Source organism: Magnolia sinica, chromosome 14 (assembly GCF_029962835.1).
Source record: "Magnolia sinica isolate HGM2019 chromosome 14, MsV1, whole genome shotgun sequence".
Classification (NCBI taxonomy): domain Eukaryota; kingdom Viridiplantae; phylum Streptophyta; class Magnoliopsida; order Magnoliales; family Magnoliaceae; genus Magnolia; species Magnolia sinica.
Window position 1 is genome coordinate 39,588,546 of NC_080586.1, and position 24,667 is coordinate 39,613,212.

Here is a 24,667-nt window from a genome sequence, read left to right on the forward strand (position 1 = left end):
CACATAGTTTTTTAGACTCTTGAGTAGTGGAATTGGGTCTCACGTGATGGTCTTTATAACTCTTATGAGTTCACTGGACTTCTTACAGCTTCGTGAGTTCACAAACCGCGATCCATCAAAGGGGCCCAGTGAAGCTACCGGAGCCGTGAACTCGGCTAGATTTATGCACGGGGTTGTCCGTAGTAACTCTTTAAAGTTCACGGGGTGCACAAGGTGACATTTGGGGTACCAAATCCAGGGTTGTCAGTCCAATGAGTAGGTTTAGGTCCTTCCTCATGAGTTACTACTGAAATCAAGCCAAGGATCTGGGGGGTCTTATGCATGGTTGGCCTATCTATGGATATGGCCAAAGAGCTCACACTGCAGCCCACATTTTCTTCACCTGTAAGGTTGGACCCATTCACGAGAGGGCAGTTTTATCTGTTCCCCGTGACGCTGTCGAAAATTTATACAGACGGCATGGGTGTTACTCGTGACTAGCCGTTGAAGACTTTTGGCCTTTTTAGGACTTTCAGTTGTTGGCTTCATCCACAGCTCACATGGGTATGCATATGATGGCCTTCACAGGCTTTTTAGGGCTACTAACTTCACACTTCTACCCGAATGGTGAAAATAATAGGTCTTATGTGTAGCTGGCAATTTTTTTAGGGCTTGGCTAGGTAGCCTTAAAAGATAATGGTAGGCGGCTATCGTTCTCGCGAGAATGATAGATATCTCTAATTGAGATTGATACATCACCACTTCTACTAATATCTTCGATGATATTCATATGTGTTGTTCATAATATATCTGCTTGGTGATGATACCAATTTCAATAAAATTCTGTGTAACTCATTTGATCATAATGATAGTCACTTTCCTTTTGTAACACTCGTTGATATGTAATCTTGATGCGCTCGTGAATTTCTTCTTTATTCATTCATCTAATAGTATATGGCCATGGTATTGCTTATTCTTACCCCCTTTTAATACAGAAGTATTATTTTGATAATATTCTGGATCAAAAGCGGAAGTATCTTCAGGGACGATATCTTTTGATGAAACGAGCATTGACCGGTATACTAATACCTTGTCCATCTTAGTCTATGACTCTATACACTCCATTGGAGTATACTTGTTTTATTATGTACGGCCCATCCCATTTGGGCTCGAATTTGCCCCTTATTCTGTGGGTGACCACTATCGGTCTTTTCAGCATCAGTACCATATCCCCTTTTTTGAAAGCACGATATTTGTCTTGTTTATTAAAGGCAATCGATATCCTTACTTGATACAACTGCAATCGCTACTGAGCTGCCAGGCATTTCTCATCGAGTAAGTCCAATTCCTCTAGTCTTATTGTTGCATTTTCATCATCTATAATTGATGATGTACTGCCACTCTTAGTGACACTACTTATGTTTCGATCAGGATGACCGCTTCTACACCATAAACCAGTGAACACGGTGTTACTCTTGTTGTTGTCCGGTGGGTAGTTCTATATGCCCACAATACTTCTTGCAACCTTTCATCCCAATCACGCTTGTTACATGTCACTGTTTTCTTCAGTATCTTGACTATTGTTTTATTAAATGCCTCTCCTAATCCATTGGCCGGTGGATAGTAAAGTGTTGAAAATGAATGATGAATGCTAAATTTCTAACACAGCTTTTCCATGCCTCTATTTTTAAGAGTGCTGTTATCTGTGATAATTTTCTTTGGGATAACATGGCAGTATATTATTGCGTGTCGGATGAAGTTGACCACATCTTTCTCCTTAATGCTGCGCAATGCAATCATTTCTATCCATTTAGAGAAGTAATTTGTCACTGCTAGAATATACTATTTTCCTTTGGACGAAGGCAGATTTATAGGACCAATAATGTCAAGTCCCCAGGTAGAGAAAGGTTAAGAGGTGACTGACTGATGTAGGTCTTCTGGAGGAATGTGTATAACATCTCCGTGAATCTAACATTCATGATACTGCTTTGCATAATCTATCGCATCTTTAAACATTGTAGGCCAATAGTACCCCATTTGATGTATCCGATAAAATAAGTTTAGGCTAGCTTGATGTGCCTCATATTCTTCAGAGTGCACTTCTCGTAACATCTGACCAACTTCTTGTTCATCTAGGTAATGTAGTAGAATCCCGTTGTAAGATTTTCTATATAGCACTTCACTACATATAATGAATATACCCGATCTTTACCTAATTTGCTATCTCTGTGCTGGGTCTTCTGGCAAGATATCGTATTTGAGGTAATCTACAAAAGGCTGACGCCAATCATCTGTTGTCACCTCCAAACAAGATATAGGAAGTGCCTTAATAATTTTAGCAATGACCTCTGAAGAGGGTAAAAATTTTCTTTCTTCTATAGTCACCTGGAGAGGATTTCGATTTGGGCAGGACAAAGCCGTTGCCAGGCTAGCCAAAGCATTTGCTTTTGCATTTTCAAACCGCATTACATGTTTGATTTCAACATGGTAGAATCGCTCTAATAACTGCTGTGCTTTTCAGCAGTATGGCAAGAGCTCTTGCTTTCTTATCTCATATTCATTCGTCAATTGATTTATGATCAATTTAGAATCCTTGAATATATGCAGCATTTTTATCTTCATTTCTTGAGAAATTTCCATTTCGATGATGATAACTTTATACTTGACTTCATTGTTTGTACACGCGGCACCTAACATGGAAGAGTAAGGTAACAAGTCACCTTAAGGAATAATGAATACAACCCAGCCCCCACCCCTGATGCTCGAGAAGCACCGTCAAAATACATCTGCCATGGGCTTTGTGATTCAACTAACATAACTTGTTCATTAAGAAAATCGTCACTAATGGACTCGCTTTATGTTATGGGATGCGCTGCAAGAAAATCCACCACTGCTTGTCCCTTTACTACTTTTGTCAGATCATACGTGATCGTATATTTTGAAAGTAGCAGCATCCATTTGGCCGGTCTTCCTAATAACATCGGTCTTTTCATTAAAACTTTATTGGATCTGCTCTCGAGATTAAGGTTATATCATGAGAGAGACAATAATGTCTCAACTTCTATACTGCAAATATCAACGCCAAACTTTCCTTTTCAATCAGGGAATAATTGCATTCTGCGCCCATTAGAGTTCTACTCAGATAATAAAGAGCGGTCTCTTTCCTAGATTCATTCACCTATGCCAACAATCTAACGAATTCTCAGCTACAAATATGTATAAAATGAGCGGCTTCCCTTTTGTAGGGGTTGTCAATACCCGTGGTTGTTTCAACAATTCCTTTATTGAATCGAACGCATTTTGACTTGCTTTGTCCCATACAAACTCTATTCCTTTCTTCATTAAATGAGAAAATGACTGACATCTCCCTGCCAGGTTTGAAATTAAATGGTGAATGTACGCCAATTTTCCTTACAAACTTTTCAATTCCTTTAACGTCTTCGAAGGTGGCATATTTTGAATGGCTTTAACTTTCCCTAAATCGATCTCAATGCCCCTGTGCCTGATAACAAAACTGAAGAATTTTCCTGATGACACCCCAAATGCACATTTAGCTAGATTCATTTTTAGCTGCTTCTTCCTGAGTCAACGGAAGACTGATGCCAAATTTTCGCGATGTTACTGATGATTACCTGACCTGACCACCAAATCATCTACATAACACTTAACATGTTTTTACATCATGTCTTGAAAGATATTCTGCATTGCCCTCTGATATGTCGCCCCAACATTTTTTAGACCAAATGGCATGACTTTATAACAGTAAATTCCCAGCGAAGTTCTAAACGTTGTTGCTTCTTTATCTTCAGGTGCTGATTATAACCTGCATAGCCATCCATGAAGGACATGATAACATACTAAGTCATACTATCAATCAACAATTCGGTTATCAGGAGAGAAAAATCATCTTTTGGGCAAGCTTCATTCAGATCCCTGAAGTCAACGCACACCCTGACTTGTCCGTTTTTCTTCTTTACTGAGACAATGTTCGATATCCACTTAGGATATTTGACCTCCCTGATAACCCAACTTTTATCAGCTTGTTCACTTCTTCTTCTATCAAAGGAACCAAGTCCGGGTGAAATCACCTTTGCGCCTGTTTAATCGGCCTTTTCTCCTTAGAAATATTCAACCGGTGCATCACAATTGATGGTTCCAGACCCGACATTTCTGCGTATGTCCAAAGCGAAGACATCTCTATTATCTTTGAGAAGTTCGATATATTTTTTGACTTCTTGCTCAAGTAGGCCGGCGCTAATAAATGTGTTCCTCGGCTCTTCTTCTATACCCAGATTTATTTCCTGCAAACTATTTATTGTTGGCTACCCCCCGTCTTCCATTTGCTTTGGAGCTATTTCATGATGCTTAACTACTTTAGGATCTGTCTCTGATAATTGTTCAAATGTGACCATGTTTACTGATGATTTTACCCCCAATCACTGAAACTTTCCTCGCCTTCTCTGATCAACTCTAATAGGAATCTAGATTCCTTTCCCGTGATTTAGACCAGTGGGTTCTTTGTAATCAAAACTCATGCTTTTTATGATTTTCTTGCTTGCCAAGCTATATTTCTTAAGGTCTTGCGGTGTCAGCTTTTGGAGATACACATTATTTTCGGCCTCTTCTCCTATCTTCGTTTCCTCTGGAGTGTAGAATTCTATCAGTTTTGGGTATTTTATGCTGGCCCTAACCCAAAATCTTTACGGAATAGCCGAGAATGGATTGTTTCTTTCAGCGTACGACAATGGCATTGTATAATTGGACTATAAGATTTTCAACTATTTGGGCGATAGTAAAGTTAGCTGCGGCTACCCTGATTGCCTCATATGCTTCGACACAAAATAGAATCTCTTCTTTATCTCCGCAATTCTAGATGATTCTATCTTTTTTGCTTCTTCTTTCATCACCTTCATTTGAACGTTCCTTGGGGGTTTTCTTTCATCACTCTTTCTCTCTTTTTCTTTAGTGAATCCCTTATAATAGCTGTCATCTACAAAGAAAGCTTCGGCTTCTGTGTAAGGCTTCGCATCGGCCATTACTTTATACTGTATCCCATCTTTACAGTACTTGAAGTATTGAGAAGAGTAGAGGGTACGATGCTATACTGATGTATCCATCACCTCTCTAAGAAAGATTGTATGCCGTTACTACTTTATAATGTGGCAAATGACATCAGCAGTCAGCTCTCCTATTTCCAATGTTATTGTAATTTTACCGAGTGCACGTTGCCCGTCTTGATTGAAGCTCTGTATCATCATTCCACTGGGGTGTAGATCAGAGCGACGATAACCCATTTTACTCAATATTGTGAGTGGTAACAGATTCACCACAGACCCATTGTCAAGCATAATCCGTTTAACTTTCTTACCACGGATATGGCCCTCTATCATTAGCGGCCTATTATGCCCTATATCACAGATTAAATCATCATTGGAGAAGGAAACAACTGACAGATAGTCTTCTTGCTCTTTACATTCTTTGCTTTCCATTTCCACAAGCAAGGTTTCTCTGACATCGTGATCGGATAGCGTTTGAACCAAACTTTACCAAAATTCCTCCAACAACTTAAGCTCATCATAGATGCTTAATCGAGCTGGTATGCCTTTCGAGTGACTTACCACATCGTAAGTTACTTTCGTTGTCTCATTCTTTTCTCTTCTCTTATCATCATCATGCTAACCTTTGACAGTTTCTTTTCTTGTAACCCCTATTTTTTGCTTCGCGGGGCTTACTATCCTCTTTCCCGACCGTAGTGTGATCACTGCTACCTTTCCTGCTGTTCCACAATCTTCTTTCCATATTCTTTCTTGAGCCACTTCTCGTATCGTCAGTACATTCACCGTTGCCTTCGCATCCCTCTCCTTTTCTTTTCCTATCACTATTTCACCCTTGTATATCCTCCTTTGTATTATGCATTTCAACATATAACAATTTTCCATCGGATGTCCCACCAGACGATGATAGCAGCAAAAATCTCTTTCTCTTGTTCTCATCGTGTCTTCAGGGTGCTTAGGTGCTGGTAATTCTATCATACCAGCTTTTAGCAGTTGGTTCATCATAGAGACAACATCTTCCCTATCGAACACAAACCCTTCGTGAGAATTGAGTGCTCTTGGCCTTTTTTCACCGAATCTACTTCTAGACCGGTTTAACTCTTCCTTCCGTTTCGACCTTTTTCCCCTGAGTCTCTTATCTCTTGACTTCTCTTTTCATGATCCACAGTATTCGCGGTCATCCTGCTGGGTCCCCTCCTAGCTGTCTCATAGTGTAACGCTGGAATCTTCCGAGTCATCAACTCTAAGGCATGAGCCTTAGAGGCCAAGTCACAGAAAGTCTTGATATCGGCACTAGTGAGCCCAAACACAATTCCTGTTTCCATGGAATTTAGACACATCTTGACCTATTCGTTTTCTTCCAGCAGCTGCCTACACAAGGCTCCCAATGTCTTCCATCTGTCTATAAACTTCTTGATTGGTTCCCCTTCTCTCTATTGTACTGAAGTCAATTCCGTGATGCTGACATCGCGCTCTGAAGAGAAGAAATTTGATATAAAGGCGTCCTGCATCTACTCCCAAGTGCGTATCAATCCTGGAGCCAAACTAGAATACCATCAGAATGCTTTACTTGTCAGAGATGATTCGAACAAATGTAGGCAATACTGTGGTATCGTAGAGAAATTTCTCATGCTGGTAATAAAGTGCATCAAATGTTCCTCTAGTGGCCCCTCTCCATTAAACTTTTAAAAATCTGGGTGCTTGAAGTTAACTGAAAACAGGACATCCTCTACTTCCCATGGATATGACATCCAATATTTGAACTGGCCAACATTCTTGCGATCCCTTTTTATTATGACAGCTTCCTCAACAACTTGCCTCATTCTTCTTGTGTTACTGTTCTTACTGCTGGGACAGACCCGAGTGATCTTACCCCCAGTGGTTGAAAGCCTTCGGATTGGTTCTCTTGCCCATTCATCGTACCCATCATTGGGGGAGCCGCCATCTGTGCTACATTGTGTGCGAGGGTCGTTAAGGCTTCTTTGAGATTTTTGCACTCCTCCATCAATGTTCTTTGTACTTGCGCCATTTCATTCATATGGTCCTTTGTAGTTGGCAAGTTTTCCTAGTTTGCTCTGGTCATATGTATTGCGGCTTCTCCACTTCCTGATGAAGCTGTAGTTGGAGTGGGATGGGAATATGTTGACATGGTAGGACTTATGAAGAGAGGAGAAGATGGAGTGTCATCAGACTTCCCTGTACCTCTATGGCCACTAATCAATTGGGGTGATACAGAAATTGATGAACCTACAAGTAGTGCTTTACCTTTTTGCTCTTTTGTCCATTGGACTTTTGGGGCAACCAAAGTTGGGAAATCGCGTGACATTAATTACGGAGTTGTTTGCCCAGGATATATCGTAGGAGGGGCGAGTTCAGGGTTCTTTTTAGCAGCGTTACGTGTTATTGGTCCCCTAACTCTTAGCATGGGCAAGATCATTCTAAAGCTTCTCGCATTTTGATTTTTCATCCCGCAGACATTATAACAGTCTAGTCCCGGTCATCTCTGGTGCTTGAGGTGAAGTAGACACAACTCCAGCCATTGTCCAGCTTAAGTCATTTTTATTTGCAGAAGGCTGAGTCTTGCGCCTCAGAGATTGGTTCGGCACGTATTCCACTACGAATCCGGTTGTAGTGAAATAGAAATTCACTTTCCTCATAAAGATTGCCATTGATTGTAGTTTACTGTTTGATCTTTTCACCTTCAATACAAAACATATGATTAAATCATAATTAGCATTTGAAAGGTAACATAATCTATCTGAGAGATGAAGGGGAGGATGTTCCCATTGAGAGTCAGCATTTTGGCATTGGAAAGACACCAAACTACAACGAAAGTTCTATAAACTCCCAATGTTACTATCAAATAAGATAAAATAGTCCCTAGTGGAGTTGCCATTTTATTTCGAACGAGAAACAAATGCATTCGATTTGTGAGATTATCTTATTCGAACATAATAGAAAGAAATGTATAAAGAACAATTGTTGTATTATTAATACTGAATTCATTTACATCCTCTAATATCCCTTGTCTCTAAGATAGATTATTTAGAATATAGAAATTGACAAAGTTTGAAAGTCGAATCTGAATATCAAATTCGGCAGCATTTTGACTTATGCTTTGATCATCTCTCTAAGAGGAATGGTTGTGCGGGTTTGATCATCTGATCTTCCCCTTTGAGCTTGTCCCTTATGCAAAAGGAGAGCTTGAAACTATGAAGATTGAACTTGATGATTCCAGCAGCATTTTGACCCCTTTTCATTACTAGTTGTATAATAGCCTAGTTGCGTGACCCGCACAACCAAATATTGGTTGCGAGGTCCGTGCAACTACTTTGCAACTCCTCTCCCTCACCTTCAACTTCTTTCAGAGCTTTGACCTTCTTCTAAAATTCTTCCAATCCTCAAATGAGAGGGGGACTGGGGCATTTATAGTCCTCCACACGTGCGAACCCTCGATCTTAGTGCCATGGGGCCCACCAATCATCCTTAACAGATTATTTTTAACCTTAATTGCATTGCCCGCACAACACATAAGGTCATTTACGTGACCCGCGCAACCAACTCATTACATAACATTTGTTCTGCGACCCGCGCAACCAATTTATTAGTTGCGCGATTTGCGCAACCACTTTATGATGTCTTTTCATTTTCTTCTTTCTTCTTCATTTCTTCATTTCTTCTCAAATCTTGAGCCCTTCAAGCTTCTTTCCTCTCTCTGTTTCTTTTGTTCTCTAACAGTGGGAGATGAGGCTTTAATGGTTGGATGGATGGGATTAACTAGGAAAAAGGGGCTAGGTTCTTTAGGTTTCTCCTCTTCTCACTTGGACATCCTTGCTCTCTATGGGGTTGTAATGGTAAGGAATGGAAGAGAGAGGGGTAGTATAGGGAAGATATGATGAGATGTAAGAGGAAGAGAGAGACGCATGCTAGTAATGATGACTTGTAGGATATGATGGCTAGGCATGATGTCATGCTAGGTTAGGTTAGGCTAGGGTGATGTCATGCAATGATGGGTTGTTGTAGAGATCTTTTCTAATCTAGAATCCTTCAGTCTCACAATGGGCAGTGTATGCTGGAATTATACACGGGTCATATCCCCTAGCCTAGGCAATGCATTGGCGCATGAAATGCGGCGTTGGACCCACTGTAACGGTGTTGTCGCAATGGTACAAGTGTCAGATCGAGTCGACTCAGATTTACGAGATATGACTTAAGGTCGCTTGTAATCGCTGTCTATAGGTTGCGAGTCACCAAAATTCGATGGGGAGGATCGCGAGAGTTTAAGGAACGATATGGTACTAGGGTATGAGCCTTACAACTCTCCCCTCCTAACAAAAATATCATCTTCGAAATTTATACTGTCATGCATAACTCAAAAGGATGAGAAAACATGGCATTATATATATTTATATATCAGAAATACAATACAAGGTACAATCAAACATCGTAGAGATGAGGATAATGCTCGTGAATCTCAGCCTCTCGCTCCCAAGATGCCTCATCTACACTATGATGACCCCTACTGAACCTCAGATCCTGGATCAGAAATGATCGAAACTAGGATACCTTACAGCCTCATAATCTCATTAATGACTAATCTAATAAGACGATCCTAAGGCCTGGTCATGCGAATCGTCAACGACTCCTCCTGATGACTGAGGGTCCTTCAGGGGAGATGTATGTCCCCTCTGTGGTTGCTGCTAGGTCTTGACAGTATGTACTGCTGTCACTGCTGTTGCTGAGGACAGGGACACTCATGCCTACGATGCCCCCGTCCCACCACATCTGAAGTAAACACCTAAGAACGGTCTCAGTGGTGATGGTGAAGGTGCTGCCAGTGTTCGAAAGGATGAACAGTTCTTGTACCTCTGCAGCTGTCAATGCTGCTACTGTTGGAAGCTACCAGAGGGGGCCTTTGTCTTTCGGTCTCCTCTCTGGCCATGGACCCGTTGGGAATCGGCCCATTCTGCCTCATATATCAGGGCTCACTATACGACCTGCTCAAATGTTAGGAGCATGTGTCCAACAACACAACTCCGAAGGCCACAGCGTAAGCTGCACTCAAAACGGCGGGCCTTCCGCCCCTCATCACCTACCAAGTATGGTACGAATCTTGATAACGCAACGAATTGGGCCTCATACTAAGACACTGATAGGTCCCCCTATACAAGAGTCTCGAAATTAAGTGCGTACTGTTGATGGACATGCTCCGGGAAAATCTTCTAGTTGAACCGCTCCGCAAAGTCCTCCCACATCCAATTGAACTTGACCCCTGCCACACGGGCGACCAATGTCCACCAGTGCTCAGCCTCGCCCTGGAGAAGAAATACTGCTAACGGCCCACTGTTGTGTGGTACACCTCATGGTATCAAAGATCTTCTCCACCTCAGATCTCCATCTCTCCACTACTAACGAATAGGGCTCTCCCTGGAAACACGGGGGATCAAATTGCCTGATGTCACATAGAAGGGAGCTCGTGCTCTCCTACTTAGCCTAGGCATGTGCATCCACGGGTTACCTACTCTGCCCCTAAAGAATCATGATCATCGCCTATAGCATCTTCTGAAGTTGAGTTGGGCTCACTGATACGGTCAGGGCTACACTAGTCTCGGATGCGGCAGTCACTCGGCTCGCTCTCTCAGGCGCCATGTCTTATAGAAAGGGACAAGGTGCCTATTAGCCTTGACCACCCTCGAATGCACACACAATAGGGAGCTATATCAAAAAGTTTCTAAGTTATTCAAACTCGGGGATTTAATCATTCTAAGTTCTCAACAATCTTATAGTGAAGGGTAGTTATCAGTAGATATGTGATGTTATCCTCAAGTATTCCCAAGTTATGCGCTGATACCAACTTTTGTCACCCCCTAAACTTGGAAACCGGGCTCAGAAAATTTTCGATCGTCGAATCCAGCGCTAACAGCCTCCGTAGTATCCCATCCTCAGCTCTCAACACCCATATGCCAGATTCCGATCCTGGGATCCTACAAGGAGGATTTTCAGTACATTTTTTTTTTGTAAAGGAGCATAACCACAAGCATAACCAAGTCACAGAAACATCATCACCACATATCCACTAATAAAATTATTCGAGTATAATGCTGAAAGGGAAATACATATATGAAACAAAAACTCCAAAGCTTTAGCACACGCTCCTATCTCAATGCTGTTGCGACTGAACGTCACCTGCACACAACGGTCATGCATAAGCTTACAAGAAGCTTAGAGGGTGGTGTATGTGTGTGTAATGCATGTGCCAAGTATATAAATATGAGAGTAAACGGAAATACTGGCAAGTCCATAAATAACATCAGCCTTATCTAAGCTATGCGATGCAAAGACATAATGAGCCAATGTCATATACTGAAGAAGCAATGTAGATTGGGTATGCAATGTGGAGACATAGTAAGCCAAATGTCATATACTGAAGATGCAATGCAATATGCAAATCCTGACGAGTCCATGAATACCATCAGCCGTATCTAGGACATGTAATGCAAAAACAGAGTAAACCAAATGTCATATGCTGATGGTGTAATGCAATGTGCAATGCAAAACAAATTACAAAGCTGGAGTGTGTAGTCGGGATGAGAGTACGTGGTATCGCAAGCTATGGAGTTCATCACAAGGGACTTCTATCCAAACCAGTCACATTCTTAAATTTGGATAGCTAGACTCAATGTGGTAAACTCCTAATCTCAGGTAGGTCGCATGCTTAACCGAATCCTGGACATTGCGAAGGTACATATAATGATTTGGTTACGCACTACCAGCCCGAGTGGATATGTAACGCCCTGAAATTCGGGGGTCGAGCATAACTCAGCTCCCGAGTTCCAAAACATCACTTATGCAACATAATTAATGAATGATGTATGTTGACTGTATTAGCACATAAACATGGGATAGATTAAGCCAAAACGCAGATATGATTCAGGGATAAGTGAATAAAGCAAGCGGAAGACTTATAGTAAAATATGTGTACAAGTGTAACTCCCTGAATTACATATACAACCAGATCGTGTAAAAGTGTTATTTGTCAAAATTATAAGTACAAGTTACATCATTTCAGTTCCCAAAATAGTAATCCCGTAGATCCCGCGCAACAGACCGAGGCTCGCTAGAACCCGTCAGAGCATATAGGAGAAGGCGGCCTCGTCGTCATCCAGCTCCCTCTGCCTCGGACGTCGCATCCACATCTGCGACATCAGGGCCTAAGGAGTCTGGTGGGTGTGTAACACCGTCCCGAAACGTGGGAGTGAGTGATCAACTCGGTGGAACAATAAGGCACAGGTTAACATGTTATCGATTCAATCAAACATAATGATAAAGCGGGATAAGTAATTAAATCCTAAGTACTCTTGTTAATGCAAGTATGAATGCAATATGATGCGTGCCCTCACGCGTACACCCTCGCGTCTTCATCTTACGGTACGCATGACATCGCCTCAATGTGCGCCACCTCTACAAAGCACCTGCAAATGCGGGGCATGGAGATGAGGACCACGGTGTTATTAGTCCTGTTCATACAGCCAGATTGGGAAGCTAAGATACCTTCCTCATATCACCATCCAAACAGTGATCCATACTAGGGTCGTCAATCCTAGACATCTCATACGATTTTATGTTTGAGGTCGTAGCAAAGGGCTCGTCACCAATCAATGCACGCCTTTCATGCCCTTACTACCACAGATCGGCTCGTCACCTCCTTGCGGTATCCAGGTATGCTCGAGGTCACTACAAAGGGCTCGTCACCAATCAATGTAGGCCGACAGCACGAATATAGTGTCCCATACCACCATAATCGGCTCACGAGTTTAGTTGCTCATTGGTCACTACGGGGAGGCTCGTCACCCCAGCGTAGGCTAACAGCTCGACCACGGTGTCCCATACCACCATGTCCGGCTCATGAGTCTTAGCGGATCAGGTACCATGGTTATTAGGATTTCACTGGTAAGTTCGGTACCCTAGATTCAAGCAGTAGCGTCCATACATGGTTAACATACATCGGACAATCGGGTTACTTGACGAACTCGACTAGCACGAGCGCACGTTGAATTGAACGACATAGAGTGCGCAAACACTCCGCGTGGCCAAACCACTGCCGCCAACTCTAATACGGCTCGGGTTCGTCTAATACGTCCTACGTGGCGAAAGCAATCTCAACCACGAATATAGGGTCAATTACCGATCTCCTGGACTAAGGCATAGTCCCAAATATCCTACACTACTACAGATATTCATATGGAATGTAAATCAGTAATGGAACAATAACTCAAATCATGTTACATACACATCTGAAGAATATCAACTTAACATAACTGTAAGCATAGGAGATGCTTGAATTTAAATAACTTGGAATGTAAATGCATAAAGGAAATCATGCGCATCCATAGAAGTATTGAGAACCACTTCTCAACGCCCACACTTAGTGTAATCAGTTACACTTAGGTCATTCATGCATTTCTACAAACACTTAGCATACAAGGAATAACATACATGACGTATGTTGGAATACATGCACTTAGACAATTCCCTTTACCAAGGAGTTGTCATACATGCATCTAGCATACATACACGACCAATAATCATGGCAAGCACAAGTGCGTATTTTATACGTATACGGTACTTTATAAATACACTTAAAATACACAAATCTCAATATAGCACATGCATATCAGGAAAGCGATGTAAACATAACATTTAACATGTGAATGAATGAAGCAAATGCTAAGTATGTAACTCCTGCTTAGTAAGTCCACATATCAGTACTGTACATCTCTGGAATCATCACCGGTGTCTAGTACACTCCACACTGGCTGCCGCCCTCCCTGGCCGTGAAGCCCAGTGAGTGGAAAAGACCTCACTACCTGCTTGGCCAGTAATCTATTAATATCTACCCGGCTCGTCGATAACAGACCCATTTTTGAGCTAGTTAAACTCAGCCTAGTTTTACCCCTACCCTTTGGTGGATAAGGTCACATCCCCTTCCAACCAACCCCGACACAGTGGGAGATGCCGCCTACTGGTATTCGGCACTCGGACACTCATATAATCACTCAGTTTAGATATTGGAGGATCCCCTAGCCATGTGGGTTTAAGGACTTTCACCCAAGGACATCCACCGTGTACCCAAGTGCTAGAACCAAACATTTCCAGTGTCACATTTGGCCATTCACGATATACCTCAGGAGGCCACAGCCTTGATATTATTTGGGCATAAAGTGATCAGTCACACAGAACATGAGTCATACCATCTGGTCATGCATCAAACCTGCGCATATCGAGTGATCATGTGGGGCAATTCTGTCTCACAAGGAGTCCCATAAATATCTCAACCTAATGGCATATGCTATAATCAATCATCCCTCATAACAGGCACAACAATGATGTGTATGAGTATGTATCAGGATGTTATACTAAGCATGTTCTCAGTGTGTTGATCATGTCACACAAAATGTGAGATGCATGAGTCATACCATCCAGTCATGCATCAAACTTGCGCATATCACGCGATCATGTGACGAAAACTCTGTTTCACAAGGAGTCCTATAAACATCTTAGCCCAATGACATATTCTATGACCAATCATCCCTCATAACAGGCATACCAATGATGTGTATGAGCATGTATCATGATATTATACTAAGCATGTTCTCAGTGTGTCAATCATGTCACACAAAATTTAAGATGCATGGTCATACCATCCAGTCATGCATCAAACATAAGCGTATCACGCGATCATGTGGGGGCAACTCCGTCTAACAAGGAGTCCCATAAACATCTTAGCCCAATGACATATGCTATGACCAATCATCCCTCATAACAGGCATACCAATGATGCGTATGAGCATGTATCATAATGTTATCCTAAGCATGTTATTAGTGTGTCGATCATGTCATATAAAATACGAGATGCATGAGTCATACCATCCAGTCATGCATTAAACTTGCGCGTATCGCGCGATCATGTGGGGGCAACTCCATCTAACAAAGAGTCCCACAAACATCTTAGCCCAATAGCATATGCTATAATCAATCATCCCTCATAATAAAGTAAGATTATGGTTTCTTTCTCCTTTGATTGTCAAATTTTGTAGTGCCAAAACCACAATCTGTGTCTTGTGTAGCACATTGATATATTTGTTCAAGGCAATGCATCACATGTACAAGGACAATGCTTCAAGTCAAGAACAAAAATCTACTTCAAGAAATGCAAGATCAAGTACATTGTTCACTCCTTTAAGCTTCAAAGTTCAATGTTTTAAAATGACATTGAAAGACAAGTCAACTGTTCAAACTGAAGACTCAAGGTGAAGTACAACTCATGTACTACAAATTCAAGCTTCAAAAGATCTCAAGTACAAGCTTCATCATGTGTCGAGATCTTAAGCTTCATCAACTTCAAAGATAGTTTATCATCTGAAAAAAAGAAAGTTCAATGTTCATATATCATGTCCAAGGTATGAAAGACCTTAGATTGACTTTAGGGTAGGTCATTTTGAATACATAATTCATTCTAAATCATTTTATAAGTGTTAGGTCTGTTCTTCGACTAGTCTTGGACTCTGTTTGACTAGTCCTAGCACTGGCTCGACCAATCCAAGAAATTCCTCGACCAGTCCTAAGTTTGTTTGAAATTTTTAGAATTTTTTTTATTAAGCCACGATCGGTCCTGGAGACTACTCGACCGGTCGTGTGAACAGTTCATGACTCATTCACGACCAGTCCTGTAGTTAGACTCAAAGTCCAACAACTATTCCAGGCTCCTCACAACTAGTCATGGACAGGTCACGACCAGTCACAGAGGTCCCTCGACCGGTCATGGATGGCCTACGACCAGTTGTGGAACAACTTTATCTTATCGCCCTCAAAATTTCAAAAATTCGTTGGTCCTACGACCAGTCGTGGTGTCCTCAGGACCAATCGTGAACGTGATTTCTTCACCTATAAATAGACGACAAATTTCAGAGTATTTCATTCAATTCAAGTATAATCGAGACATCACTCTGAGAGATAAGTTTGTAAACTTCTTAAGCTATATTGTGCATATTTAATATTCTCTTTTATTAGCTTTTTATATTTGATTTTGTGTTCTGCATTCCAATCTGATTTGAAAGAGGGATTGAAGAATTCCCACTTATTGGAATCAAAATCAAATAGAGCTAGCCCAACTTGATTTAATTTAAAATCAATTTAGAACCTAGAACCATTTCATAAGTGAGTGTGGACATTGAACTTCTATATTCAAACTTCTACTCCGATTTGGTTCTTCCGGGCTGCAACAAAAAGAGAATATCTAGGTATTTTACATTATTGTAATTTCCTTTGTTTTTGGTTTCTTTTGAGATTGAGCCAAAAAAATCTCATTCTTTTGGTTATCTGAGGAGATCCAGAAAACTCAGAGTGTGAGGTTTTTGAATTGTGTAAGCCCACTTGAAAGACATAATTGTGAAGGTTTTAGGTGAACCTGAAAAAACCTGTTTTCATAGTGAACGCTAATATCCACTGTGTGAGGATATTAGGAGTGGAGTAGCTATGTGGCTATTATTTAACAGTCGCTGTACACACAGGAAAACCATTATAATTCTGTGTTTTGTGGATGTGTGGTTTATTTTCTATATCTTTTATCATTCAAGATTGTGGGATGTATTTGTGAATGTGAATATTGTAATCTTTTACATTTCAAGCATTGTGGGGAATGTTGTAATAGCTTAGATTTCCTTTCTAGCTGTTTCTTTTTTATTCCTCTTTAGTTCAAGTTTTTAATACACAAACTGTTCTAGTAAGGTTGTCCTGCCATAAACGCTTGGTTTTTATGGTGAAAGGTTGTCCTTAGAACAACATTTGTATCAACCTCTCAACATTAGAATTTTGAGGTTGCTTTAGGCTTCCGTATTGTGGATTGTTTATAGTGGTATCTTTCCTTTATTTGTTTAAATTCCGCTGTAATCATTTTAATTTAGTATAGTCCTATTCACCCCCCCCCCCCTCTAGGACATATAGCTCAGCCTTTTTAAACAGCCATACCAATGATGTGTATGAGCATGTATCATGATGTTATACTAAGTATGTTCTTAGTGTGCCAATCATGTCGCACAAAATGCGAGATGCATGAGTCATACCACCAGTCTTGCATCAAACTTACGCGTATCGCGCGATCATGTGGTAGAAACTCCATCTCACAAGGAGTCCTATAAACATCTCAACCCAATGACATATGCTATGATCAATCATCACTCATAACAGGCATACCAATGATGTGTATGAGCATGTATCATGATGTTATACTAAACATGTTCTCAGTGTGTCGATCATGTCACACAAAATACGAGATGCATGAGTCATACCATCCAGTCATACATCAAACATGCATGTATCGCGGGATCATATGGGGGCAACTCCATTTAACAAGGAGTCCCATAAACATCTTAGCTTAACGACATATTCTATGATCAATCATTCCTCATAACAGGCATACCAATGATGTGTATGAGCATGTATCATAATGTTATCCTAAGCATGTTATCAATGTGTCAATCATGTCACGTAAAATACGAGATGCATGAGTCATACCATCCAGTCATGCATCAAACTTACGCGTATTGCGCGATCATGTGGGTGCAACTCCGTCTAACAAAGAGTCCCACAAACATCTTAGCCCAATAGTATATGCTATAATTAATCATCCCTCATAACAGTGTAACTGTTATGGTTTCTTTCTCCTTTAATTGTCAAATTTTGTAGTGCCAAAACCACAATCTGTGTCTTGTGTAGCACATTGATATATTTGTTCAAGGCAATGCATCACATGTACAAGGATAATGCTTCAAGTCAAGAACAAAGATCTACTTCAAGAAATGCAAGATCAAGTACATTGTTCACTCCTTTAAGCTTCAAAGTTCAATGTTTTAAAGCGACTTCGAAAGATAAGTCAACTATTCAAACTGAAGACTCAAGGTGAAGTACAACTCATGTACTACAAATTCAAGCTTCAAAAGATCTCAAGTACAAGCTTCATCATGTGTCGAGATCTTAAGCTTCATCAACTTCAAAGATAGTTTATCATCTGAAAAAAAGAAAGTTCAATGTTCATATATCATGTCCAAGGTATGAAAGACCTTAGATTGACTTTAGGGTTGGTCATTTTGAATACATAATTCATTCTAAATCATTTTATAAGTGTTAGGTCTGTTCTTCGACTAGTCTTGGACTCTGTTTGACAAGTCCTAGCATTGGCTCGACCAATCCAAGAAATTCCTCAACCAGTCCTAAGTTTGTTTGAAATTTTTAGAATTTTTTTTATTAAGCCACGATCGGTCCTGGAGACTACTCGACCGGTCGTGTGAACAGTTCATGACTCATTCACGACCAGTCCTGTAGCTAGACTCAAAGTCCAACAACTATTCCAGGCTCCTCACAACTAGTCATGGACAGGTCACGACCAGTCACAGAGGTCCCTTGACCGGTCGTGGATGGCCTACGACCAGTTGTGGAACAACTTTATCTTATCGCCCTCAAACTTTCAAAAATCCATTAGTCCTACGACCAGTCATGGTGTCCTCAGGACCAATCGTGAACGTGATTTCTTCACCTATAAATAGACGACGAATTTCAGAGTATTTCATTCAATTCAAGTATAATCGAGACATCACTCTGAGAGATAAGTTTGTAAACTTCTTAAGCTATATTGTGCATATTTAATATTCTCTTTTATTAGCTTTTTATATTTGATTTTGTGTTCTACATTCCAATCTAATTTGAAAGAGGGATTGAAGAATTCCCACTTATTGGAATCAAAATCAAATAGAGCTAGCCCAACTTGATTTAATTTAAAATCAATTTAGAACTTAGAACCATTTCATAAGTGAGTGTGGACATTGAACTTCTATATTCAAACTTCTACTCCGATTTGGTTCTTCCGAGAAAAGGAGAATATCTAGGTATTTTACATTATTGTAATTTCCTTTGTTTTTGGTTTCTTTTGAGATTGAGCCAAAAAAATCTCATTCTTTTGGTTATCTGAGGAGATCCAGAAAACTCAGAGTGTGAGGTTTTTGAATTGTGTAAGCCCACTTGAAAGACATAATTGTGAAGGTTTTAGGTGAACCTGAAAGAACCTGTTTTCATAGTGAACGCTAATATCCACTGTGTGAGGATATTAGGAGTGGAGTAGCTATGTGGCTATTATTTAACAGTCGATGTACACATAGGAAAACCATTATAATTCTTTGTGTTTTGTGGATGTGTGGTTTATTTTCTATATCTTTTATCATTCAAGATTGTGGGATGTATTTGTGAATGTGAATATTGTAATCTTTTACATTTCAAGCATTGTGGGGAATGTTGTAATAGCTTAGATTTCCTTTCTAGCTGTTTCTTTTTTATTCCTCTTTAGTTCGAGTTTTTAATACACAGACTGTTCTAGTAAGGTTGTCCTGCCATAAACGCTTGGTTTTTATGGTGAAAGGTCGTCCTTAGAACAACATTTGTATCAACCTCTCAACATTAGAATTTTGAGGTTGCTTTAGGCTTCCGTATTGTGGATTGTTTATAGTAGTATCTTTCCTTTATTTGTTTAAATTCCGCTGTAATCATTTTAATTTAGTATAGTCCTATTCACCCCCCCCCCCTCGAGGACATATAGCTCAGCCTTTTTAAACAGCCATACCAATGATGTGTATGAGCATGTATCATGATGTTATACTAAGTATGTTCTTAGTGTGCCAATCATGTCGCACAAAATGCGAGATGCATGAGTCATACCACCAGTCTTGCATCAAACTTAAGCGTATCGCGCGATCATGTGGTAGAAACTCCATCTCACAAGGAGTCCTATAAACATCTCAACCCAATGACATATGCTATGATCAATCATCACTTATAACAGGCATACCAATGATGTGTATGAGCATGTATCATGATGTTATACTAAACATGTTCTCAGTGTGTCGATCATGTCACATAAAATACGAGATGCATGAGTCATACCATCCAGTCATACATCAAACATGCATGTATTGCGGGATCATATGGGGGCAACTCCATTTAACAAGGAGTCCCATAAACATCTTAGCTTAACGACATATTCTATGATCAATCATCCCTCATAACAGGCATACCAATGATGTGTATGAGCATGTATCATAATGTTATCCTAAGCATGTTATCAATGTGTCAATCATGTCACGTAAAATACGAGATGCATGAGTCATACCATCCAGTCATGCATCAAACTTACGCGTATTGCGCGATCATGTGGGTGCAACTCCGTCTAACAAAGAGTCCCACAAACATCTTAGCCCAATAGTATATGCTATAATTAATCATCCCTCATAACAGTGTAACTGTTATGGTTTCTTTCTCCTTTAATTGTCAAATTTTGTAGTGCCAAAACCACAATCTGTGTCTTGTGTAGCACATTGATATATTTGTTCAAGGCAATGCATCACATGTACAAGGATAATGCTTCAAGTCAAGAACAAAGATCTACTTCAAGAAATGCAAGATCAAGTACATTGTTCACTCCTTTAAGCTTCAAAGTTCAATGTTTTAAAGCGACTTCGAAAGATAAGTCAACTATTCAAACTGAAGACTCAAGGTGAAGTACAACTCATGTACTATAAATTCAAGCTTCAAAAGATCTCAAGTACAAGCTTCATCATGTGTCGAGATCTCAAGCTTCATAAACTTCAAAGATTGTTTATCATCTGAAAAAAAGAAAGTTCAATATGAAAGACCTTAGATTGACTTTAGGGCAGGTCATTTTGAATACGTAATTCAATCTAAATCATTTTATAAGTGTTAGGTCTGTTCTGCGACTAGTCCTGGACTCTGTTTGACTAGTCCTAGCACTGGCTCGACCAATCCAAGAAATTCATCGACTAGTCCTAAGTTTGTTTGAAATTTTTAGAATTTTTTTTGTTAAGCCACGACCAGTCGTCGAGACTACTCGACTGGTCGTGTGAACAGTGCACGACTCATTCACGACCAGTCCTGTAGCTAAACTCAAAGTCCAACAACTATTTCAGGCTCCTCACGACTAGTCATGGACGGGTCACGACCAGTCACGGAGGTCCCTCAACCGGTCGTGGATGGCCTACGACCAGTCGTGGAACGGCTTTATCTTATCGCGCTCAAAATTTCAAAAATCTGTTGGTCCTACGACCAGTCGTGGTGTCCTCAGGACCAGTCGTGAACGTGATTTCTTCACCTATAAATAGACGACGAATTTCAGAGTATTTCATTCAATTCAAGTATAATCGAGACATCACTCTGAGAGATAAGTTTGTAAACTTCTTAAGCTATATTGTGTATATTTAATATTCTTTTTTATTAACTTTTTATATTTGATTTTGTGTTCTACATTCCAATCTGATTTGAAAGAGGGATTCAAGAATTCCTACTTATTGGAATCAAAATCAAATAGAGCTAGCCCAACTTGATTTAAGTTAAAATCAATTTAGAACCTAGAACCATTTCATAAGTGAGTGTGGGCATTGAACTTCTATATTCAAACTTCTACTCCGATTTGGTTCTTCCGGGCTGCAACAAAAAGAGAATATCTAGGTATTTTACATTATTGTAATTTCCTTTGTTTTTGGTTTCTTTTGAGATTTAGTCAAAAAAATCTCATTCTTTTAGTTATCTGAGGAGATCTAGAAAACTCAGAGTGTGAGGTTTTGGAATTGTGTAAGCCCACTTGAAAGACACAATTGTGAAGGTTTTAAGTGAACCGGAAAAAACCTGTTTTCATAGTGAACGCTAATATCCACTGTGTGAGGATATTATGAGTGGAGTAGCTATGTGGCTATTATTTAACAGTTGGTGTACACACAGGCAAACCACTATAATTCTTTGTGTTTTGTGGATGTGTGGCTTATTTTCTATATCTTTTATCATTCAAGATTGTGGGATGTATTTGTGAATGTGAATATTGTAATCTTTTACATTTCAAGCATTGTGGGGAATGTTGTAATATCTTAGATTTCCTTTCTAGCTGTTTCTTTTTTATTCCTCTTCAGTTCAAGTTTTTGATACACAGACTTTTCTAATAAGGTTGTCCTGCCATAAACGCTTGGTTTTTATGGTGAAAGGTTATCCTTAGAACAACATATGTATCAACCTCTCAACATTAGATTTTTGAGGTTGCTTTACGTTTCCGTATTGTGGATTGTTTATAGTGGTATCTTTCCTTTATTTGTTTAAATTCCGCTGTTATCATTTTAATTTAGTATAGTCCTATTCACCCTGCCCCCTCTAGGACATATAGCTCGGCCTTTTCAAACAGGCATACCAACAATGTGTATGAGCATATATTATGATGTTATACTAAGTATGTTCTCAGTGTGTTAATCATGTCGGACAAAATGCGAGATGCATGAGTCATACCACCAGCCTTGCATCAAACTTACGCGTATCGTGCGATCATGTGACAGAAACTCCATCTCACAAGGAGTCCTATAAACATCTCAACCCAATGGCATATGCTATGATCAATCATCACTCATAACAGGCATACCAATGATGCGTATGAGCATGTATCATGATGTTATACTAAACATGTTCTCAGTGTGTCGATCATGTCACATAAAATACGAGATGCATGAGTCATACCATCCAGTCATACATTAAACAAGCATGTATCGCAGGATCATATGGGGGCAACTCCATTTAACAAGGAGTCCCATAAACATCTTTGCCCAATGGCATATTCTATGATCAATCATCCCTCATAATAGGCATACAAATGATGCATATGAGCATGTATCATAATGTTATCCTAAGCATGTTATTAGTGTGTCGATCATGTCATATAAAATACAAGATGCATGAGTCATACCATCCAGTCATGCATCAAACCTGCGCGTATCGCGCGATCATGTGGGGGCAACTCCATCTAACAAAGAGTCCCACAAACATCTTAGCCCAATAGCATATGCTATAATCAATCATCCCTCATAACAGTGTAAGTGTTATGGTTTCTTTCTCCTTTGATTGTCAAATTTTGTAGTGCCAAAACCACAATCTGTGTCTTGTGTAGCACATTGATATATTTGTTCAAGGCAATGCATCACATGTACAAGGACAATGCTTCATGTCAAGAATAAAGATTTACTTCAAGAAATGCAAGATCAAGTACATTGTTCACTCCTTTAAGCTTCAAAGTTCAATGTTTTAAAGCGACATCGAAAGACAAGTCAACTGTTCAAACTGAAGACTCAAGGTGAAGTACAACTCATGTACTACAAATTCAAGCTTCAAAAGATCTCAAGTACAAGCTTCATAATGTGTCGAGATCTCAAGCTTCATAAACTTCAAAGATCGTTTATCATCTGAAGAAAAGAAGGTTCAATGTTCATACATCATGTCCAAGGTATGAAAGACCTTAGATTGACTTTAGGGTAGGTCATTTTGAATACATAATTCAATCTAAATCATTTTATAAGTGTTTGGTCTGTTCTTTGACTAGTCCTGGACTCTGTTTGACTAGTCCTAGCACTGGCTCGACCAGTCCAAGAAATTACTCGACCAATCCTAAGTTTGTTTGAAATTTTTAGAATTTTTTTTGTTAAGCCACGACTAGTCCTGAAGACTACTCGACCGGTCGTGTGAACAATGCATGACTCATTCACGACCCGTCCTGTTGCTAGACTCAAAGTCCAGCAACTATTTCAGGCTCCTCACGACTAGTCATAGATAGGTCACGACCAGTCACGGAGGTCCCTCGACTGGTCGTGGATGGCCTACGACCAGTCGTGGGACGGCTTTATCTTATCACGCTCAAAATTTCAAAAATCCGTTGGTCCTACGACCAGTCATGGTGTCCTCAGGACTAGTCGTGAACGTGATTTCTTCACCTATAAATAGATGACGAATTTCAGAGTATTTCATTCAATTCAAGTATAATCGAGGCATCACTCTGAGAGATAAGTTTGTAAACTTCTTAAGCTATATTGTGCATATTTAATATTCTCTTTTATTAGCTTTCTGTATTTGATTTTGTGTTCTGCATTCCAATCTGATTTGAAAGAGGGATTGAAGAATTCCCACTTATTGGAATCAAAATCAAATAGAGCTAGCTCAACCTAATTTAATTTAAAATCAATTTAGAACCTAGAACCACTTCATAAGTGAGTGCGGACATTGAACTTCTATATTCAAACTTCTACTCCGATTTGGTTCTTCCGGGCTGCAATAAAAGGAGAATCTCCAGGTATTTTACATTATTGTAATTTCCTTTGTTTTTGATTTCTTTTGAGATTGAGCCAAAAAAATCTCATTCTTTTGGTTATCTGAGGAGATCCAGAAAACTCAGAGTATGGGGTTTTTGAATTGTGTAAGCCCACTTGAAAGACACAATTGTGAAGGTTTTAGGTGAACCTAAAAAAACCTGTTTTCATAGTGAACGCTAATATCCACTGTGTGAGGATATTATGAGTGGAGTAGCTATGTGGCTATTGTTTAACAGTTGGTGTACACACAAGCAAACCACTATAATTCTTTGTGTTTTGTGGATGTGTGGTTTATTTTCTATATCTTTTATCATTCAAGATTGTGGAATGTATTTGTGATTGTGAATGTTGTAATCTTTTACATTTCAAGCATTGTGGGGAATATTGTAATAGCTTAGATTT